This window comes from Schistocerca gregaria, chromosome 2 (assembly GCF_023897955.1).
Source record: "Schistocerca gregaria isolate iqSchGreg1 chromosome 2, iqSchGreg1.2, whole genome shotgun sequence".
NCBI lineage: Eukaryota > Metazoa > Arthropoda > Insecta > Orthoptera > Acrididae > Schistocerca > Schistocerca gregaria.
Genome location: NC_064921.1, coordinates 620,049,499 through 620,070,708, shown reverse-complemented (window position 1 = coordinate 620,070,708; position 21,210 = coordinate 620,049,499).

Below are 21,210 nucleotides of genomic sequence, written 5' to 3'. Positions count from 1 at the left end.
TGTAGAGTTCGAATACAGTATGAATAATGTGCTGCTTGACAAAGGAACATGAACTGGAATGAGCATTAAAAACTGTAGTAGAAGGCGAGTGGTCGATTTTGATTTATTGGACGAGTTTTAGGAAAGGGTGGCCCATCTCTGAAAGAGACTGCTTCTGGGGCGACCCATTGTTGAGTACTGTTAGGGTATTTGAGATCCACACCAAGCCGGATAAAGGTAGACTTGGAAGCAATTCAGAGGCGAGCCGCTAGATTTGTTACCGGTAGGTTCGAACGGCATGCAAGTATTACCCAAGATGCTTCCGTAACTCAAATGGGAATCACTAGAGGAAATTAGTACTATTAAGAAGATTTAGAGAACTGGCATTTGAGGCTGACTGTAGAACGATTTTACTGCTGCCAGCTTACATTTTGCGTAAGGACCAGGAAGATAACATTAGAGAGATTAGGGCTCGTACGATGGCATATAGGAAGTCGTTTTCGCCTCGCTCAATTGGAAAAAAATGGAATGACTGCTAGTAGTACAGGATACCCTCCGGCACGCGTCATGCAATAGCTTTTGGAGTGTGTATGAAGGTATAGACGTATTGAGAAGTTCTCCGCAGTTCTTCGCTGCGAGTCTTGGGGACCTATCGTAACATGGACTTACTGTAATATTTTCTGCTCAGTCATCAGGATCGAGTTCAAGACGACAAAGATAAATATTCGGAGGAAAACTGCGTACCAGAATAAAACGCTAAGACATAAGGTGGAAGACGTAAAACCAGATGTTGGGCATTCGTTTTTTCGTCAGTCAACTTACTGGGGTCGGATCCTTGCTACGCAGCCGATTGAGATTATTTGTAGTGATGTGCTGGCAACAGCTCCACTTTTCCCATGCGTTTTGCTACTCTATATAATACCATCCTGAGGCCACCTATTCAAGACACTTGGAGTATTGGCACTCACAAATCAGTACATCTACTCGTTCATGATATATCTAATCAACAACAAAAAACTTTTCCAATGTAACTCTTATCCACAACCATAACACAAGGCAGAAGCAAGGCCTTCACATAGGCTCGGCTATTCTAAATACAGTTCACAAAGGAATTACCCAGGTTAGAATAATAATTTACAATAAGCTCCCAATGAGCATAATGGACATTGACAACCCCCGTGTATTAAAGAGGAAAGTGAAACAATTCGTCTTAAACCATGCTCTATATAATGTAAACGAATTTTTAGAGTTATAAGATTTGTAAACGATCTGTTATATTACAGATGGTGTAATCTGTATACCAATGTATGTAATATTGTATATCATACACACTGACGAAAAAAATATTGCAACACCAAAAAAGAGTTAATGTGGCGTGACAAAATTTCTGGAATAGATTTGTCTTGGTAGTATATTTAAATGATTAACATTGTAAAATCAGTGAGTATTGTAAGCGCGAATTCATTGCAAATATGAAATGCTGTTCTATTAATAACCAGTGTAACCGACTACAATGTTCAATACGAGCAAGCATCCATGCAGGCATTATGCTGTAGAGATGCTGGATGTCAGTTTGTGGGATGGAGTTACATGCCTGTTACACTTGGTCAACACAGGGACAGATAATACTGTGTGTGGATGACACTGGAGTTACCATCCAATGATGTCCCATATGTGCTACACTGGAGACAGATCTGGTGATCCAGCAGGCAACATGTTGACATTCTGTAGAGTTTGTTGGGTTACAACAGTGGTGTATGACCGAGCCTTATCCTGCTAGAAAACACACCCAACCCTCCCCGAATGCTGTTCATGATTGGCAGAACAACAGGCGAATCACCATACCGACATACAAATTTGCATCAGGGTGCGTGGGATAACCACAAGACCGCTCTTGCTGTCATACGAAATCGCACCTCAGATCATAACTCCAGGTGTGTACAGCACCCAGACAAGTTGGCTGCAGGGCCTCAACAGGCCTCCCTCTAACCATCACGGCTATTAATTGCGCTGAGGCAGCACCGACTTTTATCAGAAAACATAAGTGACCTCCACGCTGCCCTCCAATGAGCTCTCGCTTGACACTACTGAAGTAGCAAATGACGGTGGTTTGGGATCAGCCTGGCTCAGAACTGCCCTCGAAGTAACCTATTTGTAACAGTTCGTTGCTCAGATTGCTGCTGCAGTTGCTGTATGACGCGCTAGAACCATTCGCCGAACACGATGGTCTTTCCTGTCGGTCGTGTAACGTAGCCATCCGGTGCTCGATCTTCTCACGACTGTACAAGCCCGTGACCACCGCTACTGGCAGCTATGTACAGTGGCTACATTCTTTCCAAGTCTTTCGGCGACATCGTAGTTCTACTACATGATCTCATTCAAACTCAGTGAGGTGTTGAGGTATTGACATGGCATCTTAAAGACATTCTTGACTAACATCAATGTACCACATCCAGTCTCAAAGTTAACTAACGTTCGCGACCGTTACAGCGTGTATTTAAAAGCATACCTGACTTGCAACCTCATAGTGGTGCTACTAGAGCCACTCTTATGTGAGGATTTGCAGTAATTCTCGACATCCAACTTCTAACACATCCTTGTACTGGAGAAGCAGCACAGTAGACCTGAAAGAGTATTGGGGAGCGAGGGTTAACCACAAAAAATAGCTGATGGAATGTGCATCTCCTTTAGACTGGTTCCCACATGCAGGAAAATGGCATGGGTTGGAGTGTAGCATGCTTTGTCTAAATGGTTTTCTGTGTTGGAATGTTTCATGTGAATAACATGCTAGAGACCTCTTCCACACTGTATGGAGTAATAATAAATTCATTGGTACATTAAGCAATGCTAATGGCGTATGTAGGTTTGAGGGAACAGTCTCCTATGACTGATGTTCGCATCTTGCAGTAGGCACAGCTCGATTACAGCTACTGATGGTTTACAAATTGTCCTGTGTTATGGCAAGAACATGTGAAAAGACAGCTCTAGAAGGGATATAAATCCTTCTAGCTAAGGAGTATTTTAGTGTAGGGCCCGCCTCCTCTGTTTCAACACATCCCTCACACATCACTTTCGATAATCTAGTGCATTCTGTTTATACTCTAACATGCTCTATGTCGCTGATAATCTGTATCTTCAGCGCCACTTAAAATCTAAACTCCCTTACATATCGAACTTTGAGAAGTTTCTGTTATCAACAAGCATGTTTTGTAAACTGACACATTTTAAAAAAAAATCTGATGGGGCAGTAGTTAAACACTGATACTTATTCAAATCTCACCTACGCTTAGTCTAATCTACTTATTTGCTGCTGCTACTGTGTGTGTGTGTGTGTGTGTGTGTGTGTGCAGTCGCATGAGACATCTACTGGTCGCCAATATTTTAAAAGCTAAGTGTTGGCGTATGGCCATTAAATACACTCCTGGAAATGGAAAAAAGAACACATTGACACCGGTGTGTCAGACCCACCATACTTGCTCCGGACACTGCGAGAGGGCTGTACAAGCAATGATCACACGCACGGCACAGCGGACACACCAGGAACCGCGGTGTTGGCCGTCGAATGGCGCTAGCTGCGCAGCATTTGTGCACCGCCGCCGTCAGTGTCAGCCAGTTTGCCGTGGCATACGGAGCTCCATCGCAATCTTTAACACTGGTAGCATGCCGCGACAGCGTGGACGTGAACCGTGTGTGCAGTTGACGGACTTTGAGCGAGGACATATAGTGGGCATGCGGGAGACCGGGTGGACGTACCGCCGAATTGCTCAACAAGTGGGGCGTGAGGTCTCCACAGTACATCGATGTTGTCGCCAGTGGTCGGCGGAAGGTGCACGTGCCCGTCGACCTGGGACCAGACCGCAGCGACGCACGGATGCACGCCAAGACCGTAGGATCCTACGCAGTTCCGTAGGGGACCGCACCGCCACTTCCAAGCAAATTAGGGACACTGTTGCTCCTGGGGTATCGGCGAGGACCATTCACAACCGTCTCCATGAAGCTGGGCTACGGTCCCGCACACCGTTAGGCCGTCTTCCGCTCACGCCCCAACATCGTGCAGCCCGCCTCCAGTGCTGTCGCGACAGGCGTGAATGGAGGGACGAATGGAGACATGTCGTCTTCAGCGATGAGAGTCGCTTCTGCCTTGGTGCCAATGATGGTCGTATGCGTGTTTGGCGCCGTGCAGGTGAGCGCCACAATCAGGACTGCATACGACTGAGGCACACAGGGCCAACACCCGGCATCATGGTGTGGGGAGCGATCTCCTACACTGGCCGTACACCTCTGGTGATCGTCGAGGGGACACTGAATAGTGCACGATACATCCAAACCGTCATCGAACCCATCGTTCTACCATTCCTAGACCGGCAAGGGAACGTGCTGTTCCAACAGGACAATGCACGTCCGCATGTATCCCGTGCCACCCAACGTGCTCTAGAAGGTGTAAGTCAACTACCCTGGCCAGCAAGATCTCCGGATCTGTCCCCCATTGAGCATGTTTGGGACTGGATGAAGCGTCGTCTCACGCAGTCTGCACGTCCAGCACGAACGCTGGTCCAACTGAGGCGCCAGGTGGAAATGGTAAGGCACGCCGTTCCAAAGGACTACATCCAGCATCTCTACGATCGTCTCCATGGGATAATAGCAGCCTGCATTGCTGCGAAAGGTGGATATACACTGTACTAGTGCCGACATTGTGCATGCTCTGTTGCCTGTGTCTATGTGCCTGTGGTTCTGTCAGTGTGATCATGTGATGTATCTGACCCCAGGAGTGTGTCAATAAAGTTTCCCCTTCCTGGGACAATGAATTCACGGTGTTCTTATTTCAATTCCCAGGAGTGTATTTGTTAGACTTCATGCATATTGTTATATTTTTACATTAGGTAAGACATATTTATCACTGGAAGCCATATCTGAGCTGTACAGGGGATGGTCAAGTGCCTCTTATTGGAAACTTGTCAGGGATTCCTGACTTTTTTTCTAACATTTTGTGGACTCAAAATAGCATTTAGTTTGTTCAAATCTGTTTACCATATTTGATTTTGCCTTTGGTCAATAAACTGAATCAGTAGAACACCTTTCCTCTCGCAAGATACCTGAGTATGAGCTTCAAGGTAAATGTCTGGCCAACTTTCACCCTACAGAGTACCAGCTTTTTTCTCAAGGTGCATACATGGAATTCACGTCTGTGACAATGCAAGTGTCGTAGTGGTTAGCACACTGGACTCGCATTCGGGGTGGAGGGGTGGGGGGGGGGGGGAGGGTGGAGGGTTCCAATCCGTGTCCTGTAACAAAGTTCTTTAGCGAACGATCGCCGTCGCATGAATATCGTGAGAGACGAGTACATTCCACATATCTTAAAACTCATGGTAAAACAAGAAGACAGAACAGACCGTGCACAAACTGGTGAACAGGCGTGCAAAGTTTCAAAGCAGTCTGGACGCTTACTGAGCAATTTGCTTTCCAGACAAAATAGCATGCTGCAACCTTTTCTATAGTCTACTCCTTCGTTTGGTGTGTAATGTGGAGCTTTTTGTAATCAGAAAAGAAAAAAAAAAACATAGGCTTACAGCAGCAGCTCTTCGAACCACGTTCTTCTTTCTTTGAGGTGTTTCTACTGTTTGAACATGTTACATTTTCCGTAATTTTACTGCGAATTTGATTTCAGTGATACTTTTTTGTTCACTGGACATCTCTCCCGTCTTTAAGTATACAGAATGGCTGTATGTGATTATTAAATATGTACATATTTCTCATGATATCTTGAAATAAACCTAAGCAGTATGCGATCTGGACTGGAAGATTTTCCGCAACTGCCGTCAGTTAGCTGTTTACATGGACATATGGTTATAAGACTGACTACTAGCCATGCATGCAACCAAGCCTGTAGGTCGCACTGTTGTGAACAGTAGTATTGTAAGAGTATCTGTGTTTCAAGATGTTCTTCGATTTATATTAATTATGGACCTCAGCAGTTCATGGCGACATTGCTGCGACCCTAGTGACAAACCGACATGACAACTAAAGTTATTATGATTACATCGTCACTGCTACAAACCTAAGCACTATGTAATGATATGTATGAGTGGATACATCCTATGATACAGCTACTGAATCTACCACCACTAGAAGCTAGCAGTTACATATGAGTACTGTCAGAAAAGTGGTTGAACATGAGTTCATCATTCGCTAATAATTATCTTCATTTGTAGCATGCAGGTCAGGCATACTTAATGCACAGAAAGTGTTATTAGACTTCCTGCCGTTGAAGTGTTTGCAAAATCAATGCTAGATGCGAAAACTGTTAGCAAAAACTGACTTTACCTGACACAATCGGTAGCTGTTTTAACACAATTCTGGCATAAGTTTTGTGACACCTCTATATGGCCACAAATCAACACTCTTCCAGAAAGTGTACAAAGGTTGCACTTTTCATAGCACATGTCAAAGTATACTTTCCCTGATGTTTTCAACACGTGGTTTGATGCATAGTGGCGAAGGAACTGCTTAGTGCGTTTGTCGACTGTGTAACATTTCCCACTATAAATCGTCCCACTTCTTCCACAGACCTAAAAGTACACATAATCTGAGACAATTCATATTTAGAACATTTAGAGAAGAGCAGGGAGCTCTGAAGAAGGAAACACACAGATGCACAGTAAGCATTATTGCTCCTATTGTTTCCTAGCTGTGGCTCTATTAGCAGTTGAACTATATATCTAACTTTAAACACTACTTTGATTTCCGATATAAAAGATTAACGCAATAAATTCCGTAATTGCACTGCTGTTAACTTGCGTAAGAGCAGCGAGTGTATGCTTGAGTGGTTAAACCTCTTTTACAGAAATTTATGCAACTCCACTGGTGCTACAGATTCAAAGTTTTGAGTATTGTAGGTGGTTTGTGTGCTGTGAAATGGTGGTGATTTTGTGCGACACATCTGGCAGAAGGTGCAGCTGTGTGTGTGTTAGCCAAAAAATGTGTCAACCAGAAAATGCCACATGGCTGGCACGAGCATGATATCATATAGCCGTAAGTGCTGGTTCGTGATATTGCTGTCATACCATTCCATAAATTACACAGCCAATACTACCAACTGAAAAACGTGCTACAGCCTACAGTTAAAGTTCTCTGCTACTGCAAGCTCAACTGCCAGCATTCTATAAATTGTATATTTATTGTTGTTGTTTGATAGAGTTGTTATTATTTATATATATCGTCAATTTAAAACCAATAATTACAGTAATAACAACTCATTATCATGCCATACTAAATTTGACTCTTGTGCTGTGGAGTATTGCTACTGTTGTAATGGTTCAGAAACTAGTACTTCAGTTAGAGCTGTAATAATAACAAAACCCTAACTGTAACGACATTAACACATAATAATAATAATAATGATATTAATAATTAGAGATGGATGAAATAATTACTGACAACTGCTTCTTGCATAGCAGGAGACTAGACAGACTTTTAAACAGGGGATCAATTGCAACAAAATTAACATATTGTGTTGGCAGACCCAATTAGGTAATACATCTTGCCGCCATTCTATTGCATTGTCATTATTTGTTGAACAATATTCCTCTTGTCTGCAGTCATTTCCTTCTCCGTTATTGTGTTTTCCATTCTTTATGCAGAAAACTATGAATACATTTCTGTGATAAATGCCTTCTTTTCTCAATGCAAGCATATCGCCAGTTGAATACATCAGATATACATACATACAGACAGTGAAGAAATGATGGTGCTCTTACAATAGAACCAGAAAATTTTAAATGGATCGAGGGGTGAGGGTCTGAACATGCACATCATTGGCTGAAACGTTGAGACCCCAGCCCCCCAACACAATTAGATGTGAGCATGAGGACACAGATACATATATGTAATGTTATTGGCCACAGGAGAGGGAGGAGGAGGGAATTCTGGGGAATGGGGAAGGGACAGGGAATTCTAAGAATGCTGGAGGTGTTGCCAACAGTTCTAGGAATTCTGGTGCTCACGTTAACAATATTCTGCCATAACTCTCCTTGCCCTCCTATTTAGGGTACTATTGCTGCTTGGACGCTTACTTCAAAACAGTAAGGCAGAGAAATTTACCTTGGCCTGCTGTATTTCGCTAAATTAATATTTGAGGATACATATCCCTGAACTTCATTGTCTACATAAGGCACAGGGAAAATGAATATTGGATAAGGAGAAACAAAGAGTTGCGAGTTCCCATTGGCTTTGAAACGTAGCAGCTCATTTTTCATACGATTTCGAAGCTTATTTGGGTCGCTTGATTAACTGTTACATCATCAGGCAGGATTTCGCCTTTTGAGCTCTACAGTGTGATTTTCAACAACTTCTAGTTAAAGTATTCGATAACAGTACGTCCATCCATTGGTAGGGCCATGTATCGTCGATTCGTTTAGTTGTAGAGCTGTAACGCCTATGGTGTACAGTGCCATATTTTTGGACTAGGTCATCTTTGATTTATCTTCGTCTATGTTCTCTTCGGAGCGCTGCATTTGTACTGCCGTGCTAAATAAACGTGCTAAATAAATGTATATTCGACGTCTAAAGTGTATTATTACAGCCCTATGACACGTAATAGCCACAGTGGTGACCCTAACATCATCGTCGTGTGTTCGCAAAGTATTTTGTGTTTCTTCTCATCATTAACGGACTTTGTGTGCCAGACCACACTGTCTTTGGAACAATGGATCTACCAGTGTCTTTCTGTGCTAGCGCCTCACATCCCGTTGACTGTGTTTGCGTATTTACAAGTGTTCCTAACGTGCATTTAGTTAAAAGTGAACAGTTACCTATGTCCAGCCATACCGGCGGCCACTTAACCTTAAGCGGCTCAACATGGCCACTGTCAAGTGCAACTACTCAGCAACGGGTGCCACGTGGACAGTGCATGCCGCTTAGTGACATTGTGAACGATAATCAAGTGAAGGACGTTTTGGTTCATCCCTCAGCCATGCAGCCTCCTTCAGTTTGGTTTGGTGTCCCAACGAAATTCGAGAACTGTAATTCTAACATTCCAATGCATAGGGTCGCATATTCTTACATGCCTAACGTTGCAACACACCTCGCCCTCCCCCACACGCCGTCCCGGTGACGCCAGTCGCCTCAACCGCGCCCGTTTCCGCGACCGTCGCTCCATGGTCACACCACGATCGCCTTCCGCCTGCTTTCCTAACAGCACTGGCCGTTCCGCCTGTGCCCGTTACCAGATCAGCCCCCCCCCCCCCCCACCCATGGCTGCACCACAATTGCCTTCAGCCTGCTGTTGCAACAGCACTAGTCGTTACACCAGCCACCAGCTCCGTGTTCACCATCGGGCCTGTAGTTGGGACACATTGTGCCATCGGTTGCACCTGCTCACTCCATATTCTGTGCTGCTTGTGGCCGCCCCCCATGCAGGCTCCAGGCCACCATCCACTGCTACTGCACTCCCAGTGTCAGTGGCTTCCTGCACCATTCACACAGACCTTCGCCTACCAGTACTGTGTCAAAATGTGTTACCGGGCAGATTTCTTTAGCTGTCAGCTTTCCAAAAGGACAATCCTAAGACTTTGTTCAGATTGGTGGAACACCTACTGGATATCCACGGGATTTCGGACGACGACGCACGTTTCGTCTGCCTGGTGAGCCACCTCCATACTCATCCAGACCTCGTCAGAGATCTGCTCTGCTCACTGCTCGCCTCGTCCAAACATTTAACTGCAAAAATATTGCTCATCGAATGCCTTTGTCTCCCACCAGTGGAGACTATCCTCCACATTATTCATGACAAGCACCTCGATGACCGTACACAGCTTTTGTGGCGCCTTCACGCATTAATTGATGATCAAGCACTACCGAACACTGCACTCTGGACTTCATGGATGGCCAAACTGCCGTCGGACCTGCAACTTCACCTGCTGTCTCACATTGCCAACCCTCTCGAGGTTCGCCTACCTACACTATCATTCATAACCGACACTGCCTGTCATGGACGACATCCCCATCGACATCAGTTGGCACACCTGCACCTTCAGTTTTGCGCTCTGCTGGCAGAGGACAGCGCACTCGCCTCAGCACCTCAGCAGCCTGTCAGGAGCTGTCACCTAGCGGCCTACAGGAGGTACTGCCTGTGTCCTCCTGACAGCTGCCCACCCCACCCGAGCACCAGCACGAGCGGTCTCAAGCAACAATGCAGTCAGCTGTGTCCCCCTCCCACCCCAGACCACCTCGCCTCCAAGCTTATCTACTATGCTGGTACCATGTCACTTACGGGAACGCCGCTCACAGCTGCCACATTCCTTGCGCATACCCAAATGATTCCGGCAGGCATGTTTAGGTGCCACGTCAGACTACGGTCCTTCACGGCACTTACCGTCCAACACCGCACCACTTGGTCCAGCAGTGCGACGCCTCTATGTCAGGGATTTGTTGTCAGGCACTTGCTTTCTTCCCAACACTGGTGCCAACGTCAGCATTATCCCGGCCAAGCATGCATGCTATCTCCTGCTAACCTCATTTTGATTGCTACAAATCACTCTCTTGTTGTGGTCCTTGGCTCCATCAAGATGTCGCTTTGGCTCTCACCAGTCACCCCTTCCCTTGGAATTTCCACATCGCTGACGTGGATGAACCTGTGATTGCATTGGACTTTCTACACTCTGCCACAGATCTGGTTCTACCATTCTGTGGTCGAACGAGTGCAGGGCAAGTCCACTCTCTGCCTCCTTGGTTATGCTTCCCACATATGCATCTCTTCTCGACCATATTACTGCACAACTCCCTGATTTATCGGATGTGAGTACACAACTTGATGACCTCCGCACACACAATGAGGTGTTATCCACTTGTATTGTCGACGCCTCTGCTGAATTATCACATGCACATAGTACGATCCACAGTCTGTCTACAGAGTTGAAACATACAGAACCATCTACTGCACCTTCACACTACATCGCTCGTGTGGTGAGTTTCCCTCTGCCTGCTGACGTGCTACGTCGACACAGGCGAATCTACAGGATGCTCATGTTCCTACTTTGCGGGATTCCTCACATCATGTGTGTGGTGTCACCGCCAGACACTACACTTGCTAGGTGGTAGCCTTTAAATCGGCCGCGGTCCGGTAGTATACGTCGGACCCGCGTGTCGCCACTATCAGTGATTGCAGACCAAGCGCCGCCACACGGCAGGTCTAGAGAGACTTCCTAGCACTCGCCTCAGTTGTACAGCCGACTTTGCTAGCGATCGTTCACTGACAAAATACGCTCTCATTTGCCGAGACGATAGTTAGCACAGCCTTCAGCTACGTTATTTGCTACGACCTAGCAAGGCGCCATGATCAGTTTATATTGATATTGTAAATCATGTACCGTCAAGAGCGACGTTCGTCATTAATGGATTAAAGTTAAGTATTCCACCAGCTACGTCCGTTTTTCTCAATTCGAATTCCCTTGTCATGTTCCAGACCTCACACCAGACTGTGTGAGCTAAAACGCGTGCATTTCGGTCTCCTTTAGTAACACGGTGTTGGCTCTCCTGCCAACCACAACATTGGCGACGAGGCAAAACCGCGTTCTTATCGATATTGCCCTGATTTCCTTGTGTAATGGCTTCGCCACAATCTACAGATGTACTGTCCAAATTTTATCGCTTGCAGAATCAGCAGACGCATGCCTTACTGGATGCCCTTGGACAGCTCGTTCAGGGTCAACGTGCAATGCAAAACGATGCGGCAGCCGCCGCTCCACCGCTCACGCAGCCACAACGCGATGTTGCACCCACTTTTCGCCCTTTTGATGCTGCACTGGAAAGCTGGACGGAGTGGTCACGCCAATTTTATTGCTTACAGAATCAGCAGACGCAGGCCTTACTGGATGCCCTTGGACAGCTCGTCCAGGGTCAACGTGCAATGCAAAACGATGCGGCAGCCGCCGTTCCACCGCTCACGCAGCCACAACATGCTGTTGCACCCACTTGTCGCCATTTTGATGCTACACTGGAAAGCTGGACGAAGTGGTCACACCAATTTGGATTCCATCTCGCCGCCTACAGAATTCAAGGTAACGAGCGGCAGCCTTTTTTTTGCTATCGTCGGTCGGCATGAATACGTACCGTTGATAGTCAAATTATTTCCCCGACGCGACGTAGCGACTCTGTCCCACGAAGAAATTTTGTCTGCATTAAATGCATATTTCAAAGAATAAGTCAATGTAGTTGCCAAACGGTACACCTTCTTTCGTACAAAACGTACGGCAGGTTGACTAATCGGGAGTGGGTTGCAACCTTGCAAGGCCTTACTAGGGATTGTGCTTTTGACTGTCATTGTGGACTCCCTTATTCAGATACTATGGTACGTGATGCAATTGCACAGAACATTTCTGATGTTCGTACAAGGGAACAGATTCTGAAACTAGTAAATCCCTCCCTTCAACAAGTGATGGACATATTGGATCGGCAGGACACACTTGACTTTGCTCAGGAATCGTTTGAAACTTCGCCAGAAGTGTGTCAGGTTAACCGGCTCGCCGGGCGAGCTGCACGGAGCAGTAAACAGCCCTCGCGCCCGGCCCCGCCGCTGCCGCCAGGCTCTCCGCCACGTGTGCCACGCCGGCAAGCAAATGCAGTGGTCAAATCATGCCCGCGGAGTGCTACCAAACATTCACATGAGAATTGCCCGTCACGCCAAGCTATTTGCTTTTATTGTAATAAAAAAGGACATGTTCAGAGTGTTTGCCAGAAAAAGTTCAGATCGGAAGCACAAAACCATTCCAGGCCCTTTGCTTCGCGCCGGAATAGGAATCGAACCAAAGATACTCAGGCTCGCCGAACTTCGCCCATGGAAATTCATGTAGTTCATTCCACTCCGCGCAGTGCCACTCTCTCTAACAGTGTGCGTCGACATCGCCGGAACTCCCGTCAAGTCGCAAGTGATTCTGTACCAGTGTCCGTTCACGTTGCACGAGACAGCCGGTCTTGTCCTCAGTAGGACAATACACTTTTTGTGGACTTGGACATTAACGGCAAAATGATACCATTCCAACTCGATACCAGAGCTGCAGTTTCACTGATCAATCAAGACACTTACAAACTGCTGGGCACATCTCCGTTGCGTGCCGCAAATGTTAAGTTAACTAGCTATTCAGGTCAAGATATCCCTGTGTTAGGACAGTGCAGCCTTCTTGCAACATACAAAGGAGAAACAAAACTTGTGTCATTTTACGTACATCGTTCTTCTTCTGCAGTGAACTTGTTTGGTTTCGATTTTTTTCAGTTGTTTAACTTGTCTATAGTAAATTAGGTCCTATCAGTGAACCAGACTGTGTCTTCAGACCGTGTTTCTCGTCTATGTGAAGAATTTGCAGACATTTTTGCACCGGGCCTCGGTTGCGCTAAGAACTATAAAGAACATTTGGAACTGAAAGTAAATGCGCAACCGAAATTTTTCAGAGCGCACAATGTTCCCCACGCATTGCGTGATGAGGTCGCAAAAACATTACACGATTTGGAATCACAAAGTGTAATTGAACGTGCAGTATTCTCTCTGGGCATCACTCTTAGTAATTTTGCCAAAACCTTCCGGAAAGTTGAGACTTTGTGTGGACTTCAAGGAAACAGTGAATCCACAACTAGTGATTGCAACTTTTCTTTTACCCCTGCCGGAAGATCTTTTCGACAAATTGTGCCCGGGTAAATATTTTTCGAATTTGGACCTGGCGGATGCGTACTTGCAAGTACCGGTGGACGAAGAATCCCAGCGCGTTTTGGCGGTTAACACGCATCTTGGTTTGTATCGATTCAAACGACTGCCATTCGGGTGTGCATCCGCCCCTGCATTGTTTCAGCAATATCTACAAACTGTTTGTGCGTCGGTCCCTACTGCAGCAAATTATCTGGACGATACTGTGATCTCCGGAAAGACGGAAGAAGAACATTTGGCCTATGTCAGAACATTATTTCGGGTCTTGCCACAAAATGGTCTTCGCTTGCGAAAGGACAAATGTGTGTTTTTTTGCTCGTACCTTGCCATACTTGGCATACATCCCAGTCCAACGCGCCTCTGTGTCATACAAGACTTGCCTTCGCCGCAGAATTTGAAACAGCTACAGAGTGCGCTGGGAAAAATTACGTATCATACCCGCTATGTTCCGCATGCCTCTTCCATTTCAGCTCCGCTTCATCGCTTACGCCGTAAGGGTGTTCCGTTCGTCTGGACGACGGTATGCGAACGCGCCTTTCGCCAGTTGAAATCGGCGTTGCTTTCCAATGCTTCTCTTACGTCATTCGATCCCCAGAAGCCCCTCTTGTTGATGGTGGATGCATCAGATTTCGGGATCGGTGCTGTGCTTGCGCACAAAGATGGATCGCACAATCCCCCTATTGTATTTGCGTCCAAATTGCTCTCGTCTGCGCAAAGAAATTATTCACAGATCGAGAAAGAAGCATTGGCTCTCGTATTTGGTGTTACAAAGTTTCATGATTTCTTATATGGTGGTCACTTTACCATAATCACAGACCACAAACCTTTGACATCGCTTTTTCATCCGACCAAGCCTGTACCTCCATGTACAGCGCAGAAATTCATTCGCTGGTCTATTTTCCTCCCGCAGTACCGCTACAATATCTTGTTTCGGTCCACTGCTAAGCACGGAAACGCTGATGCGTTGTCCCACTTGCCTGTTCGTGAGGATAGGGCATTCGATTCCTCCGAACTTGCTTGCATGTTCATTGATGCGGAAACCGATGACGTGGCCGAATCGTTTCCGATTGATTTTCGTCGTGCAGCTACAGCCACAGCTGCCGGCCCTGTCCTTGCTCCCGTTCGGCGTTTTGTTGCTACGCAATGGCCCTTGTCAAAGTCACGAATCGGGGACCCGTTGGTTCGCCGATTTTTTGCTCACAAGGAGAGACTTTTTGTAGGACGTGGTGTTTTGCTGTTGCGTTCTGCTAATGATCAGTCCAGGGTCATGGTACCACGTTCGCTACAGTCCTCTGTCTTACAGCTTCTCCACCAATGACATTGGGGTATAGTGAGAACGAAACAACTTGCTCGTCAGCACTGTACTTGGTTCGGAATCGATGCCGCGATTACGAATATGTGCTCTTCTTGCATGGTGTGTGCCGAACAACAATCAGCACCACCGTGGAAATTCTTTGCTTGGCCAAAAGCCACTTCCCCTTGGCAACGCTTACACATCGATTTTGCTGGTCTATTATGGAATGCTCGATGGTTGGTTGTGGTAGATTCATTCAGTAATTTTCCTTTTGTTGTCCGGATGTCTTCCACGACGTCATCTGCCTCCATCCATGCATTATCCGCTATCTTTTGCATTGAAGGTCTTCCACAGACTATTGTTTTCGACAATGGCCCACAATTCATGACCGCAGAATTTCAGTCATTCTGCAAGGCCAATGGTATTCAACATTTGACGTCCGCGCCGTTTTCGCCACAGTCAAACGGTGCCGCCGAACGATTGGTCAGCACTTTCAAGTCACAGATGTTGAAGTTGAAAGAGTCGCATTCTCGGAAGGACGCGTTATTGCTCTTTTTGTCCTCGTATCGCTCTCAGCCCCGAGATGGTCGCTCGCCAGCTGAGTTGCTCCAGGGTCGTCATCATCGAAACTTGATGTCTTTGCTACAACCGCCGCATCAGGTTCCTGTGCTGTGGCAGACACCTGCTTTTGCTCCAGGCGACGTTGTCTACTTTCGCCACTATCGAGGTTCACGGTGTTGGCTCGAAGGGTGCACTCTTCGCTGCCTAGGTAGCGCTATGTATCTGGTTTTGGGGGCCTTTGGTGAGGTGCGTCGGCATCTCAACCAACTGTGCTTCTGTAGTCGCACGGGATCTGCCGCTCGCCGTCTGCTTTCAGCGACTGTGCCGTCCGGTCAGTGCCCGGGGGACCCATCTACTGGCTCGCCTCAGCCCCAGGTGTTACCGACGCTGCCTTCCATTTTGCACCATGGTGACGCGCCGCCGCCGCCGCCTGTTCTCCCGCCGGCGACGCCCGTAGTGGACACGTCGCTGCAACCGCCGGGCGCCTCCCTGGGTCACGCGCCGCCGATCGCTTCCCGTGACTAGTTGTCCTCCGACATGGAACTCTAGCCCGCTCCAGACCATATGTCGTCTTTGCCCGTCGGGTGCCCTGGCCCGATGGAGGTCGACCCTTAGGCCCCTCCTGTCTATCTACGGGCGCATACACAGCATGTTGGCGTGCACCCTGGAGCAGGTTTTCAGGCGTTTCCTAGCTCCCCACGGTCGGAATGGCAGGGTGCGGGTGGCACAGCCTCGCCTGTTGTTAGGCTCCCCACCTCGTCGCATACTTCAACATGGGGTCCTCCCCACGGCAGGCGGAAGCCTTATGCCACAACCGTACGCCCATTTGAGGGGGAGGATTGTGGTGTCACCGCCAGACACCACACTTGCTAGGTGGTAGCCTTTAAATCGGCCGCGGTCCGGTAGTATACATCGGACCCCAGTGTCGCCACTGTCAGTGATTGCAGACCGAGCGCCGCCACACGGCAGGTCTAGAGAGACTTCCTAGCACTCGCCCCAGTTGTACAGCCGACTTTGCTAGCGATCGTTCACTGACAAAATACGCTCTCATTTGCCGAGACGATAGTTAGCACAGCCTTCAGCTACGTTATTTGCTACGACCTAGCAAGGCGCCATGATCAGTTTATATTGATATTGTAAATCATGTACCATCAAGAGCGACGTTCGTCATTCCACCAGTTACATCCGTTTTTCTCATTTCTAATTCCCTTGTCATGTTCCAGACCTCACGCCAGACTGTGTGAGCTAAAACGCGTGCATTTCGGCCTCCTTTAGTAACATGGTGTTGGCTCTCCTGCCAACCACAACAATGTGGCTGCCACGCCACACCCTCCATCATCACCTGCTGCCGATGCCCCGCCCACACCATTTCGGCACAGCAAGGTCCGTGGACTGTCATCGCACCAGACCCCCCTCCCCCCACCTGCCTGCCTCCCTTGGCAGGTAACGGGCATCAGCAATGGCACTTATCACAGAATCCACACCACAGACATCCCACCTGTATTTTATAAAGCTAGGCATCTTAACACTTCCAAACTTCTGTTCGTGAAAGAAATAGTTCAGGACTTATTTATATCTGAAGTATGAAAAGTGGTAGGAATACTTGGGATAACATAATTTCAGTTCAGTTAACAAAACTGTAAGGAGCATTGTTTATTTGGGCCATTCACCTCTTTATCAATGAAAGTGACATATGTATTTGATCTTTTATCCTGTTTCATGTATTTCAATAGTAAGCAATGGATGATAACATTTTGTGTGATTATGAACAACTTATCGAAATTTCTACATGTAACAGTTTACATGTTGTCAAGAAAAGTACATAAGACCCATGAGAAATGGCTCTATAAAGGCAAGTAGAATGTGAGGTTTTGAGCTGCTGCTGTTTGTGGTGGTGGCGGTTAGTGTTTAACATCCCATCGACAACGTCATTAGAGACAGAGCGCAAGCTCGGGTTAGGGAAGGATTGGGAAGGAAATCGGCTGTGCCCTTTCAAAGGAACCATCCTGGCATTTGCCTGAAACTATTTAGTGAAATCACGGAAAACCTAAATCAGGATGGCCGGAGACGGGATTGAACCGTCGTCCTCACGAATGCGAGTCCAGTGTGCTAACCACCGCGCCACCTCGCTCGGTCTGCTGTTTGTGTGTGTGTGTGTGTGTGTGTGTGTGTGTGTGTTTGTGATGTAAGAACAGTTAAAGATGTAACCTCCCCACAAAATAAAATTATATGAATAATATTCTCATTTAGTGTAACCTCAAAACACAAAAATACCCAGTGTAACCTCCCCACAAAATAAATTGCGTAATCTATCAATAATAAAATGTGATTAATCTCTCAATAAAAAATGCGACTCACTTATAACCTTTCAATAATTGATTGTCAATTTAACCTGGTAAATTTTGGACGTCAGCGATGCTGCGTCATGGCCCTGATACATCATTCTCAATAAACTGAAAAATCTTACCTTAATTAGATTGCCGGATAACGCGTATATATTTGCTCCTATAACAAATTTTCCTGGCGCAGCTAAGTGCAATGCTGCCCAATAGATTTGTCTTATATAAAAGGAAAGAACTGATTTTTCTTTTCAATAATCGGGATGGCCAAGGATTGGAGAAATTAATGAATTCTTTAAATTGAGATGAATGTCAAAAGTTACTTTTTATGAGAAAGATTTTTATTAACAGATTTTTTAAAAACATTTACATGGGACTTGATGTAACAATACTACATATGCGCGAGGCCATCGCTGCACACGACCGACCCAGCCAACACGATACACCAGACACGACTTCTCCCTAGCAACAAGTTACTGCTACTAACACACAGTTCTTACTGCAGTCAACACTTTCTTTGGTCTCAGATTCTCTTACAGCTTACATAGCGCAGGCAGCGCGTGAGCAATACATCGAAATTACATCTGGTCAACTGCGCTAGCAACAAATCCTTTAATCATGGTCCTCTTACATAACCCTCCACTGGGGGGCAAAAAGTTGGCAGCGATGGTGAGTCAATTGGACTTGCCATGAGCAACAAATTTTTCTATAATCTATTTAGCTACTTTGTCTACAGTTACAGAGTATATACATCATTGATAAGTGCAGAACATATTAAGAAATTAAATAGAGTGCACATGCACTGAGTACAAAACATATTCAGAAATGACAAAGTATATACGCAATGAGTACAAAATATATTAACAAATGACATAAAGTGCACACACACTGTAGTGGTCTTTAGCATATTTACATGAACTGAATACATTAACAAATGAAATAAAGTGCACACTCACTGTATAAGTCTTTAGCATTTTTACAACAAATAAACATATCAAGGAGTGAAATAAAGTGCACACACTCTGTAGAGCATGTTTAGGACAACTGATCTTGTTAACAAATGAAATGACATGCACACGCACTGTATAAGTCTCTATTGTTTTTCAAAAATTTAAACGTACTATATAAGTCTTTACCATTTTATAAAAACTAGGAAAGGAATGGGAAGGATTGCATCGTGGTTGTAGCACAGTAGGTTGCAAGTAGCTGCACTGAAAATCCATATCTTTCTACAGAAGCAGAACACCAAGTGAGACAATCTGAAGTTCTCTTCCCTGAAGTATTTATCAGTGTAGCCAAGACACTGAAATGTTGTATTAATATTCAGTGTTATCATTTTGGTAGTACATTAGGTACACCAAACAGTAGGACCATAATAACATCTCCAGCGTTCAAGGTGGTGGACAGCTTGATATGTCAACACCATATTCTTATAGAATCCATACTCTTACAGCAACGTATAATTAATGCAAAAACCAATATAGTGCTCCATGATCATGAGGATGGACAGGATAAACGGATATTGCAGTAATTGCTGGTAATTAGGTCAGAAGGTGAAGGACACATTAAGTCTTATGCTAGTCATCATAGAATTACACTAGTGTATCAACCGATATGAATAATTATTGGCACTCATTGGCTAGTTACTAAAGATGTAGTAAGTATTGAGTATTACAAAACACTATTCATAACTCACCTGATTGAATCAGTGGCATTCATTGGCCAGTTACAAAGTATTCATATAGTGTTACAAAACATTATTCAGTGTTATTCACAAGTCATCATTTAAAACAGGAGTTATTGAGTGTAGCATCAAGTTACTGGTGTTTATATACAATATCATGTAAGTGACATAAAACATATTTAAAATGTAAGACATTGGAACTATTACTCAAGGTCGATAGTCCAATAATACATAGACATGATGTAATCAATATACAGAAAATTTGCATTATCTTTAGGACAAAAAATATATCTTAAACTGGTAGCATTATTTAGTTGTATACTGGTAATAGTTGGGACTCGTAATAATTTTTTTTGCTAGCATTGCATTGCACTGGGATCGATAATTAATTGCTGGGGCATGAAAGTATTTGCTTTTGACTTATTGTTGGAAATAAGGATTATTAACGTCATCCGTCATGAGTCAGCTGTAGCAAGGTTATGAAATAAGTACAGTATATGTGATCACATTCATAAATGATAGCTACAACTGGGTAAAAAAATGCAAGTACTAGAACAGGTTTAATAACTAACTACTTATAGCATATTATGTCACGAAAAGCTTCTCCTGGAAAAAATACAAAATGGATTATTGAGCTGAAAGAAGAAATGCATATTATGCTGAAAAATAGTGAATTTCGAATTAACAGGTAATGAAACGTGTACTTAATATGTATGTACTCTAGCTGTCTTTTCCAAAACATTCAGTCATTATACTATGCGACATAAGACATACTGTCAAAAGGAACTGCAACAAATACTTAAATAACTACATAGCATTTCTTAACTAACAGTAAATATATAAACTTAATCATTATCATCATCTGCAAAGAAAAACTTCATTATTCATGTTAGCATATTCTTCATATAACTATTCATCATCATTTATTATCATCTGCAAAAAATAGACACTTCATTATGCATATTCATATTACCATTTACTTCATACAATTATTCATTATCATTCATTACTTCATATAGTATAGAATTTCTTACTTCTAGCATATTTCATCACTAAAATTAACATCTGTAGTTCTGTCTGACAGTCTGCATCAATCGCCTTGTATTCTGAAAGAAAAATAATTAGTCAAGACTGCTATCATACGATGTGTACAGTATATTCTGGTTAATGCTTGTTAATTCTGATCCATTTACTCTTCATGTCAATATATTGCATTTTCTTTCCTTCATTCTGATGGAAAAATTTCCATTTCATAGTTAACCACTGTGGTTGTTTAATTCATTTCTTTTACACGGTATTGCTTTCTGAAAAATGATGAATATGGATTAATATCTTGCATTTAACTCATATACCCATTACATAAAAACTTGTTTCTAGTAAAATAATTAAGCATACAGCATAGCTTGACAGAAAACATATTAGGTCAAAAACATAGACAGTTTTCAAGTGCAAAAAATGTACACACAGTATCATAATGTAGTAGCAAAAAATGAAAAATAGTCAAGATGTTGAGATATCATAATGCAAAATGTCAATGTCAACTGGTGTTTGTTACTTCTTAAACATTTCATAGTGCATACAGACAAAAATTCTAGTTTCGATAGGAAAACAATCATACATACACAAAAAATCGAAAATGTGCACAGTCTGATATATAACGACA